Source organism: Pygocentrus nattereri, chromosome 25 (genome assembly GCF_015220715.1).
Source record: "Pygocentrus nattereri isolate fPygNat1 chromosome 25, fPygNat1.pri, whole genome shotgun sequence".
Taxonomy (NCBI): Eukaryota; Metazoa; Chordata; class Actinopteri; order Characiformes; family Serrasalmidae; genus Pygocentrus; species Pygocentrus nattereri.
Window position 1 is genome coordinate 3,957,501 of NC_051235.1, and position 8,416 is coordinate 3,965,916.

An 8,416-nucleotide genomic window follows, 5' to 3' on the forward strand; every position below is an offset into this window, starting at 1 on the left:
CTAAAGTACGACGTGTGCAGTAGTTTGGGATTTAAAGATTTAACGCTGTTAGTATTCGACTCGCGCGGCTTCCCGTGGAGGAGCGCCGCGTGTGAGAGCTGTCCGTTAGTCGTGACTTTAACTAGTGCACTTCACGACTGTGTTACACACTCATTCATCCTCCGTATTTGCGGGTGGACTAACTATTTTGCGTGTTTTTAGTTTTTTTTTTTTATTTAGTTTTTTTGGGGGTTCTTACTTGCAAACACAGATTTGTGCTAATTTTTTTTCTCTCACTTATTTATGATTACAAATTTAAGATATTTTAAAACGTGTTTTTTTTTTTTTCGGGGGTAAATATTAAGATTTATGTGTAAAATACTAATATGAAGCTTTGTTAGGACACGCTTGAAGTTGTAAATAATGAGTTGACTATTTCAGTAACTTGTTTCTGACTTGTGTGTTTATTGTTTTTGGAGACGTGTCGAAACTTTGTAATTACATACGCTATCATTTGTATTTATATTTTACAAAAAAATTCCTTTAGATAAATGGCAATAAAAGATCCCCTCCATCTTCTATTATTTGCTGACTCATTGTGCCTGAAGTAAATGTTTTTGTTTGTCCACTGGATTAAAGCCGCGGTCACGCCAGACTGTTGCGTCGCAAGGATGGGTGGTCCTAATTTGATGTGGTCTTGGTGGGAAGGTATAGTTCGGGGAACAGCTAATGCTAGCTAGTTAACTACTTAAATTGCTTGAAAAAGAGTGGCTTTTAATAATGTATGGTGCGTGAAATCAAGCTCCAACCTAATTTACATATCATTTACATGAAACTTGCTAGTTAGGATGCTAAAGCCAAAAGTGGCTCGACACCAAAGTTCCAGACAAGTTTGCATGGCTGACTGATTAGCTTACCGAAGATAACCTAGCCGAGGGCCAGTTCGCTCCTGCCTTTGCCACGAGTGGACACTTGTGTAACTCACTTTGTTGAGTCACTACAATGCCTAGCATGCATTAGGCAACCATTGCCCCACCAAGGCAATAACGAAACCTCGACCGCTGGTGTAGGCTGATGGATGTAGGCATGACTTTCAGCTTCCTAGCAATAATGTTAGCTGTTTGGTGCTATGCAAAAGTTTAAGCAAATCAAATTACGTGCTATAACTGCAAAAAAGTAAACACATCAACTACAGAAAACTTAAATATGACGTTTTTCTGCACTTTTTAGTGCACAATTTGTTATTATTTGAAAAAAAAACCAAACCAGGAGCCGTAACTTTTGCACAAAGCCACGTTTTATGGTTTTCTTCTCTATCTTCATCTTAAATTCGGCAAACAAACAGTACTTGAGAGAGTGGTTAGTGGTTAAGATCTCGGCCAGGTTTTTCAGAGTAGTTTGGTGTGAAAGCATTTGCATGGCTAGCTGATGAGCTCACTGAGGATGACCCAGCTGAGGGTCAGTTCGTTCCCTCCTCCCTCTGCCGCCAGTGGACGTTTGTGTAACTTAGTTTGGTCAGTCTAATCCAAGTGAGGGCGTGTTAAGGACGTATTCAAACAGAGTCTGGAATTAGCCGTTTCTACCATTAAGAGGATTCGGCAGCCATCGGGCCGACCTCCGCCGGAACACCTGGGCTGGAGATCCATTTCCTGTTTTTGCAGAGCCAAACAGGAAATGAGTGGAGAATGGGAGGAAATGAGCAGACAGGCGGTGCGCCGCGGAGAAATGGCCGCCATTGTTATTGAAAGCGGGACTGCCGAAGGCAAAAGCGGTGATAGCGGCTTTTACCCGCCGATAACAGCTATGAAAAGAGGCCTTAATGACGGCCCCCACCTGCCACGTCTTTGGTCACGACCTCATCGTTTTTCATCACGGGTTCTGCTCCAGAACAGACTGTGATAAAATCTTATCACAGTTCATCACTTTGAAAGTGCTTTTGGGCAGATTTGTGGGGGAAATGTTGAAACGACTCCAAGCTTAAAGATTCAGAGGCTTGAAATAGGTTTAAATGCTACATATTTACAGGCTTCCGGTTTGCATTTTGGAGCGATTTAAACTTCCTCCAGAAATTTCTTCACGTTAAAATGCCGAGGGGAGACTTTCGGCCGTGGCAAGCTGCGTTATTAATTGTTCTCGGATTGCTGTCTCACCTCCGAGAGCCCACGTTCTGTATTGATTATTTTATTTTTCTTACCACATGATCAATCTGCATCGACCACTAGCGAGGCCACTAACAGCACTGGATCAATGAAGCCGTTGCCAGGCAGCATTATATAAACACCGTCCGCCGTGTTGAGCAGCAGGTTTTTGGGGGGTTTTTGGGTTTCCAAATGAAATTAGTTGGTCATTAAAAGAGATCCGTCACCAATTTTCTCAAACCATCTGCAGAAACCAACTATTAAGCAAAACGGAGTAAACAAAGTCATTCAGAGAGGTTTTATGGAACGTGACCCTTCCAGAGGAACTTGCCAAGTCAGAACTGTTCATAGTGGTGGTGATGGGAACCAGACGTTCACCTCTAAAAGCTCCCTCACAGAACGTTGCTACAAGTTCCTACATGAAATGGTTATAAATACACTGTCTGATGTCTGAGATGCTCTTTTATGATAGTTCTGAAAAACTACTGTCCATTTCCAGTGTACAGCCATGTGTAAAGCAATGTTTTTTTGCCTTTAAGAAACTTTGTAGGCTAAAATTACAAGGTTATGTGGAATGTAGGTATTGTTACATTTCTGCAGAGTGGTGTTAAAGGGGCTCTCTGGCCTAAAACTAGCATTTAAAGTTGTTTATCATGTAATGTAATGCAAGTTTGGCAGAATTCACAATCTTGTATCGGATAGATCTCCAGGGCCAGGATTGGGTCCCCCCTGCTATAGAGCCTCCAGCCCAGTGTGAGGCAAACAGGCAAACAGTTCAAATTTTCATTTCAGCCTGAGTGTGAATTAAATTGGTTTAGAGTCAGAACTGTTCATAGTGGTGGTGATAGGAACCAGACATCCACCTCTAAAAGCTCCCTCACAGAACGTTGCTACATGCAGTGGTTATGAATTCACTGCCTGATGTCTCATTGAATAATCTGATAACTGCAGGAAATCTAATTTTGTCAGTAATCCGATCAACACGTTAACATGCACTTGAGTAATCAGATAACGGGGAAACTCCAGCTCTACATGAATCAGACAGTAATCAGATTTCTGCTTTACAACCAGCCGATAAACTCACAGAAGAAGACATGATGTAATCGTAAACCTGAAGCTTCCTGCCGTTGCTCTGAAAGTGTTGAGCTCCGTCTCACGGCGACGCTGCTCTCTTATTTCCGGTACTGCCATCTGTTCTCCCACATGCTCAGACTGAGAAATGAAAGAAATCAGAGTAAGAGCTCACAGCACTGAGGAATCTGATTACTGAGCTCCAATCCAGCCTCTTTATCAGATTTCCTAACCGGATTTCTAGATTGGAGTGTGGTGTTTACATGACCATTTAAATAATCCGATAACTGCAGAAATTATGATCCGATTATTGAGTGCATGTGAACACGTTCACTCTTTGATGGTAGTTTTGTGACAAAGCTAGTTTTATAATCCATTCGTTTCAAGGTGGAGGAATATATGAATGCCAGAATAGTCCCTGAAGTAACCTTATTATTTCAGATTTTCAACATTCCATATAAGCTCGGAAGACTCGTGCAGGTTCTCTGGTGGTTCTGGATGGTAAATAAAACGTCTATATCTGTGTTGTAGTCATGGCGACGCCTGGTTCCCATCACCACCACCACTGTAGAGACATCTGAGCCACTTCACACCAAACCCCTCTGAGTCACTGTGATTACATCTAAGACACTGAATTACATAGAAATGTTGAAAAATTGGTGGAATTCCCCTTTCAGCCCACTGCGGTGAGGAACGTCCTCCTCTCGGCGGCCCGGTGACGATCTGCTGGACGGCGCTCTTTATGCAAAGTCTATAGGGGAGAGACGCTGGCTTCTAATTAAAAAACAATTAAATTACATTAGGCCTGGTAATTACAACCCCCTTCACACACACACACACACCAGCCCAACACACCACCCAACACACACACCCACTCAGATCCCGTGTTGCGATGGCTAATCCGCTCTTTATCTATTAGCCGTGACATTGAGGACACTCGAGAGAAAAAGGGGGATGAGGGAGGACATGGAGAAAGCCAGAGTGAAAAGGGAGGAATAGAGAGAATGGAGAGAGAGAAAGAGCGAGGGATGAAATTAAGTGAGGCTGTGTGTGTATATGTGTGTGTGTGTGTGTGTGTGTATGCGCGCACATGTGGGGGGGGGGGGGGGGGGGGGGGGGGGTCGTGTCCGTGTTGGGTTCATGGCAGGTTGGTCCGGATTAGCCCTTCTCCTCCCCCCCTCCTCACCAAACTAATTAATTGTGTGTGCAGGGAGGGAGGGGAGGGGGGGGCAGAGTGGTCAGAGAGAAAGAGGCTTTATACACACACAGCACCAGAGAACAGAGGGCTGTTGGGTAATATGAAGCTGATGGGTGAGCTGGATCAGAGACAAACAAGGAGGGAAAAAAAAACAGTCATAATTCTACCAAAATTTTAGCGAATGTTTCAGTAGTGACTGTTTCGGAAGTGACCATTTTAGCTAATTTTGTGCTTAACTACAAAATGTAGTCAGACACATGACACAACTTTCAGGATATGCACACAAAAAAATCATAATGTTTTATTAAAACACAAAAAAGTACAGAATTGCAGAAAATATTTGTTTCGGTAGTGACATGAAAACATGGACAGTTTTGAAAACGGTAATTTTTTTGAAAAAGTGTTTTTTTTCTTAAATAAAAATTTTAAAAATTGGAATAAAAATGCAAATATCCTTTATCAGGTGTAAATTTAGAGGATAGCGTTTGGGACTTTACTGAATGTTTCGGTAGTGACAATTTTAGCTCATTTTGAGCAGAATTCGCAAACCAGTGCATGACACAGCTTGGAGCAGCTGTACACACATAAAAAAATCATATTTATCATTAAAACACAAAAAAAGTACTGCGGAAAATGCGGTTCGGTAGTGACAATGTTCCACACTGATTTTCAGACTTTGGGAAACATTTCCTTTAAAGCAATGGGATCTAACTGCTCACCATGTGGCCATGAGGGACAGGGATGCAGCTTCACTTCCTGCTCTAAAATGCATGGATGTGGCAAAAATAAGCCTCCGTCTACAGAATAAAAGTCAGAAGTGGACCAGCGATTTTTGAATGAAAGTTTTTTGTTTAAAATTTAACTCCTGCTAAATCGAAATCTTCCAATGTCAAAAGAAAAAAAAAGCCTTTAAAAACTCAAAAATCATCTAACATTTCATTTTTTTTAAACTTTCAGACTCTGAACTTGGTAGAATGGTCCATATAGGTGGCACAACCTAACACATTGTTTTTTGTGAATTTTTTTAACCTATTTGAACTGGATTTACCATTTTCTTATGCAAGCCAGCAACACGTCATTGCTGCAAATCAAACTGTAAACTTTTTTTTGTGAACAACTCAACCAGAAGTGTGAGTGAATGGGTGCGACTTAATAAGACTCCATAAGCAGGGTCATCTGTACCAGACTGGGGGGCTAGTTGTTGCAAATGTCCAGTAATTGAATGCAAAATGCAGTTCATTTTAAATAGGAATGTGTTTATCTGATCGGGACCGTTTTGGTATCTACCGGGTCTTCCAGGTGGTTGTTAGGAGCCCCATTTTCCCTGTATAAGATGAAGGATGGTCTCTGACTCCTGTGGTGCACCATATGTATATATGTGCAGACGTCTCACCCTCTACGTGGCTGTGTGGTTGTGTTAGGTGTGTGTGTGTGACTGAGTGGATCCAGATGTTGTTGCTTTTGCCTCACACGAGGCTGCCGGTCCCCACGGGCTTCACCTGTCACACGCACATCACAGCCCATCACACACACACACGCTCACAGCAATATGAGCTGGGGGAGTGGGTGAGGTGGGGTGGGCTGGGCAGGATCAGGTGGGATTTGTTGCTGGTGAGATAGCGCTGTTCTGAACCGACGTGTTTACGGAGACACACACAGGCGTGAGTCGCAGCTCGTGTAGGAGTTGCTCTCTTCAGTAGGTAACACTGATCCAGCCATCTGTTACTGCAATCAGAGCCTGGCAGCGCACACACACACACACACACACACACACACACACACACACACACACACAGAGCGGCAGCGGTAGCCAAAGCTTTAAGGCTTGTGCGGCGGCGAGCTGGAACAGGAACCCTGGCACAGTGCCAGAGAGAGAGAACACACACACACACACACACACACACACACACACACACACACACCCTTACGGGGTCGGGTTGCAGGAAGCTCTTTGCACGCAGCGGCGCCTCCAGCAGCCGTTATCAATCAGAGTGATCAAGCATACACACACACACACACAGTCTCTCTCTCTTTCTCCGTCTTCTCTCTGTAGCACACACTTTCTCTTCTCTGTAACACGTACACACTTCTCTATAAGACACAGTCTGTAAAACACACTTTCTTCTCTCTAACACTCTCTTCTCTGTAACACACTCACTCTCTGTAACACACTCTCTCTTCTCTGTAACACACTCTCTCTTCTCTGTAACACATTCTCTTATCTGTAACACATGCTCTTCTCTGTAACACACGCACTTCTCTTTAAAACACTCTTTTCTCTGTAACACACTCTCTTCTCTGTAACACCTACTCTTCTCTGTAACACCTACTCTTCTCTGTAACACGCTCTTCTCTGTAACACACGCTCTTCTCTGTAACACATGCTCTTCTCTGTAACACACACTCTTCTCTGTAACACACACACTTCTCTTTAACACATGCTCTTCTCTGTAACACACTCTCTCTTCTCTGTAACACATGCTCTTCTCTGTAACACACGCTCTTCTCTGTAACACACACACTTCTCTTTAACACACGCTCTTCTCTGTAACACACTCTCTCTTCTCTGTAACACATGCTCTTCTCTGTAACACACTCTCTCTTCTCTGTAACACATGCTCTTCTCTGTAACACATGCTCTTCTCTGTAACACACTCTCTCTTCTCTGTAACACACGCTCTTCTCTGTAACACCTACTCTTCTCTGTAACACACTCTCTTCTCTGTAACACACTCTCTTCTCTGTAACACCTACTCTTCTCTGTAACACCTTCTCTTCTCTGTAACACACTCTCTTCTCTGTAACACACTCTCTTCTCTGTAACACCTACTCTTCTCTGTAACACCTACTCTTCTCTGTAACACTCTCTCTTCTCTGTAACACATGCTCTTCTCTGTAACACACACTCTTCTCTGTAACACACACACTTCTCTTTAACACACGCTCTTCTCTGTAACACACTCTCTTTTCTCTGTAACACACTCTCTTCTCTGTAACACCTACTCTTCTCTGTAACACCTACTCTTCTCTGTAACACACGCTCTTCTCTGTAACACACGCTCTTCTCTGTAACACATGCTCTTCTCTGTAACACACGCTCTTCTCTGTAACACACACACTTCTCTTTAACACACGCTCTTCTCTGTAACACACTCTCTTTTCTCTGTAACACACTCTCTTCTCTGTAACACCTACTCTTCTCTGTAACACACGCTCTTCTCTGTAACACACGCTCTTCTCTGTAACACACACTCTTCTCTGTAATACACACTCTCTGTAACACACGCTCTTCTCTGTAACACACTCTTCTCCAAAACACACACACTCTTCTCTCTAACACACTCTTCTCCATAACACACTCACTCTCTGTAATACATATTCTTCTCTGTAACACACTCTTCTATGTAACACACACTCTCTCTTCTCTGTAACACTTACTCTCTCTGTAATACACTCTCCTCTGTAACACTCTTCTCTGTAACACTATTCTCTGTAACACTCACTCTCTCTGTAACGCACTCTTCTGTGTAACACAAACTCTTCTCTGTAGCACAGTCTTCTCCCTAACACACTTTTCTCCATAACACACACATGCACACTCTTCTCTGTGACACATTCTTCTCCATAACACACTCTCTCTCTGTAATACACAATCTTCTCTGTAACACACAGACTCCCTCTTCTCTGTAACACACTTTTCTCTGAAACACACTTACTCTCTCTGTAATACATACTCTTCTCCATAACACATTCACTCTCTCTCTTTGTAACACACATTCTTCTCCGTAACACACTCTCTCTTCTTTGTAACACATTCTTCTCCATAACACACTCACTCTCTGTAACACACTTACTCTGTCTGTAACACACTCTTCTCTGTAACACAGACTCTCTCTTCTTTGTAACACACACATTCTCTCTTCTTTATAACACATTCTTCCCTGTAACACACTCACTCTCTCTGTAACACACACTCTGTCTGCAACACAAACTCTTCTCTGTAGCACACTTTTCTCCGTAACACACTCAC

At 42.9% G+C, this 8,416-nt stretch overlaps 1 protein-coding gene across 2 annotated transcripts in view; it reads left to right on the plus strand.

The window, feature by feature from the left end:
- The window catches only part of bcor (BCL6 corepressor), a 66,781-nt gene extending 66,221 nt beyond the window's left edge, over positions 1 to 560 (plus strand). For both annotated transcript variants that reach the window (XM_017725076.2, XM_017725077.2), the window contains one exon: positions 1 to 560. This exon is cut by the window's left edge and continues 853 nt beyond it. The gene's annotated coding sequence lies outside the window, so the exon portion shown is untranslated.
- Positions 561 to 8,416: the final 7,856 nt, after the last annotated feature.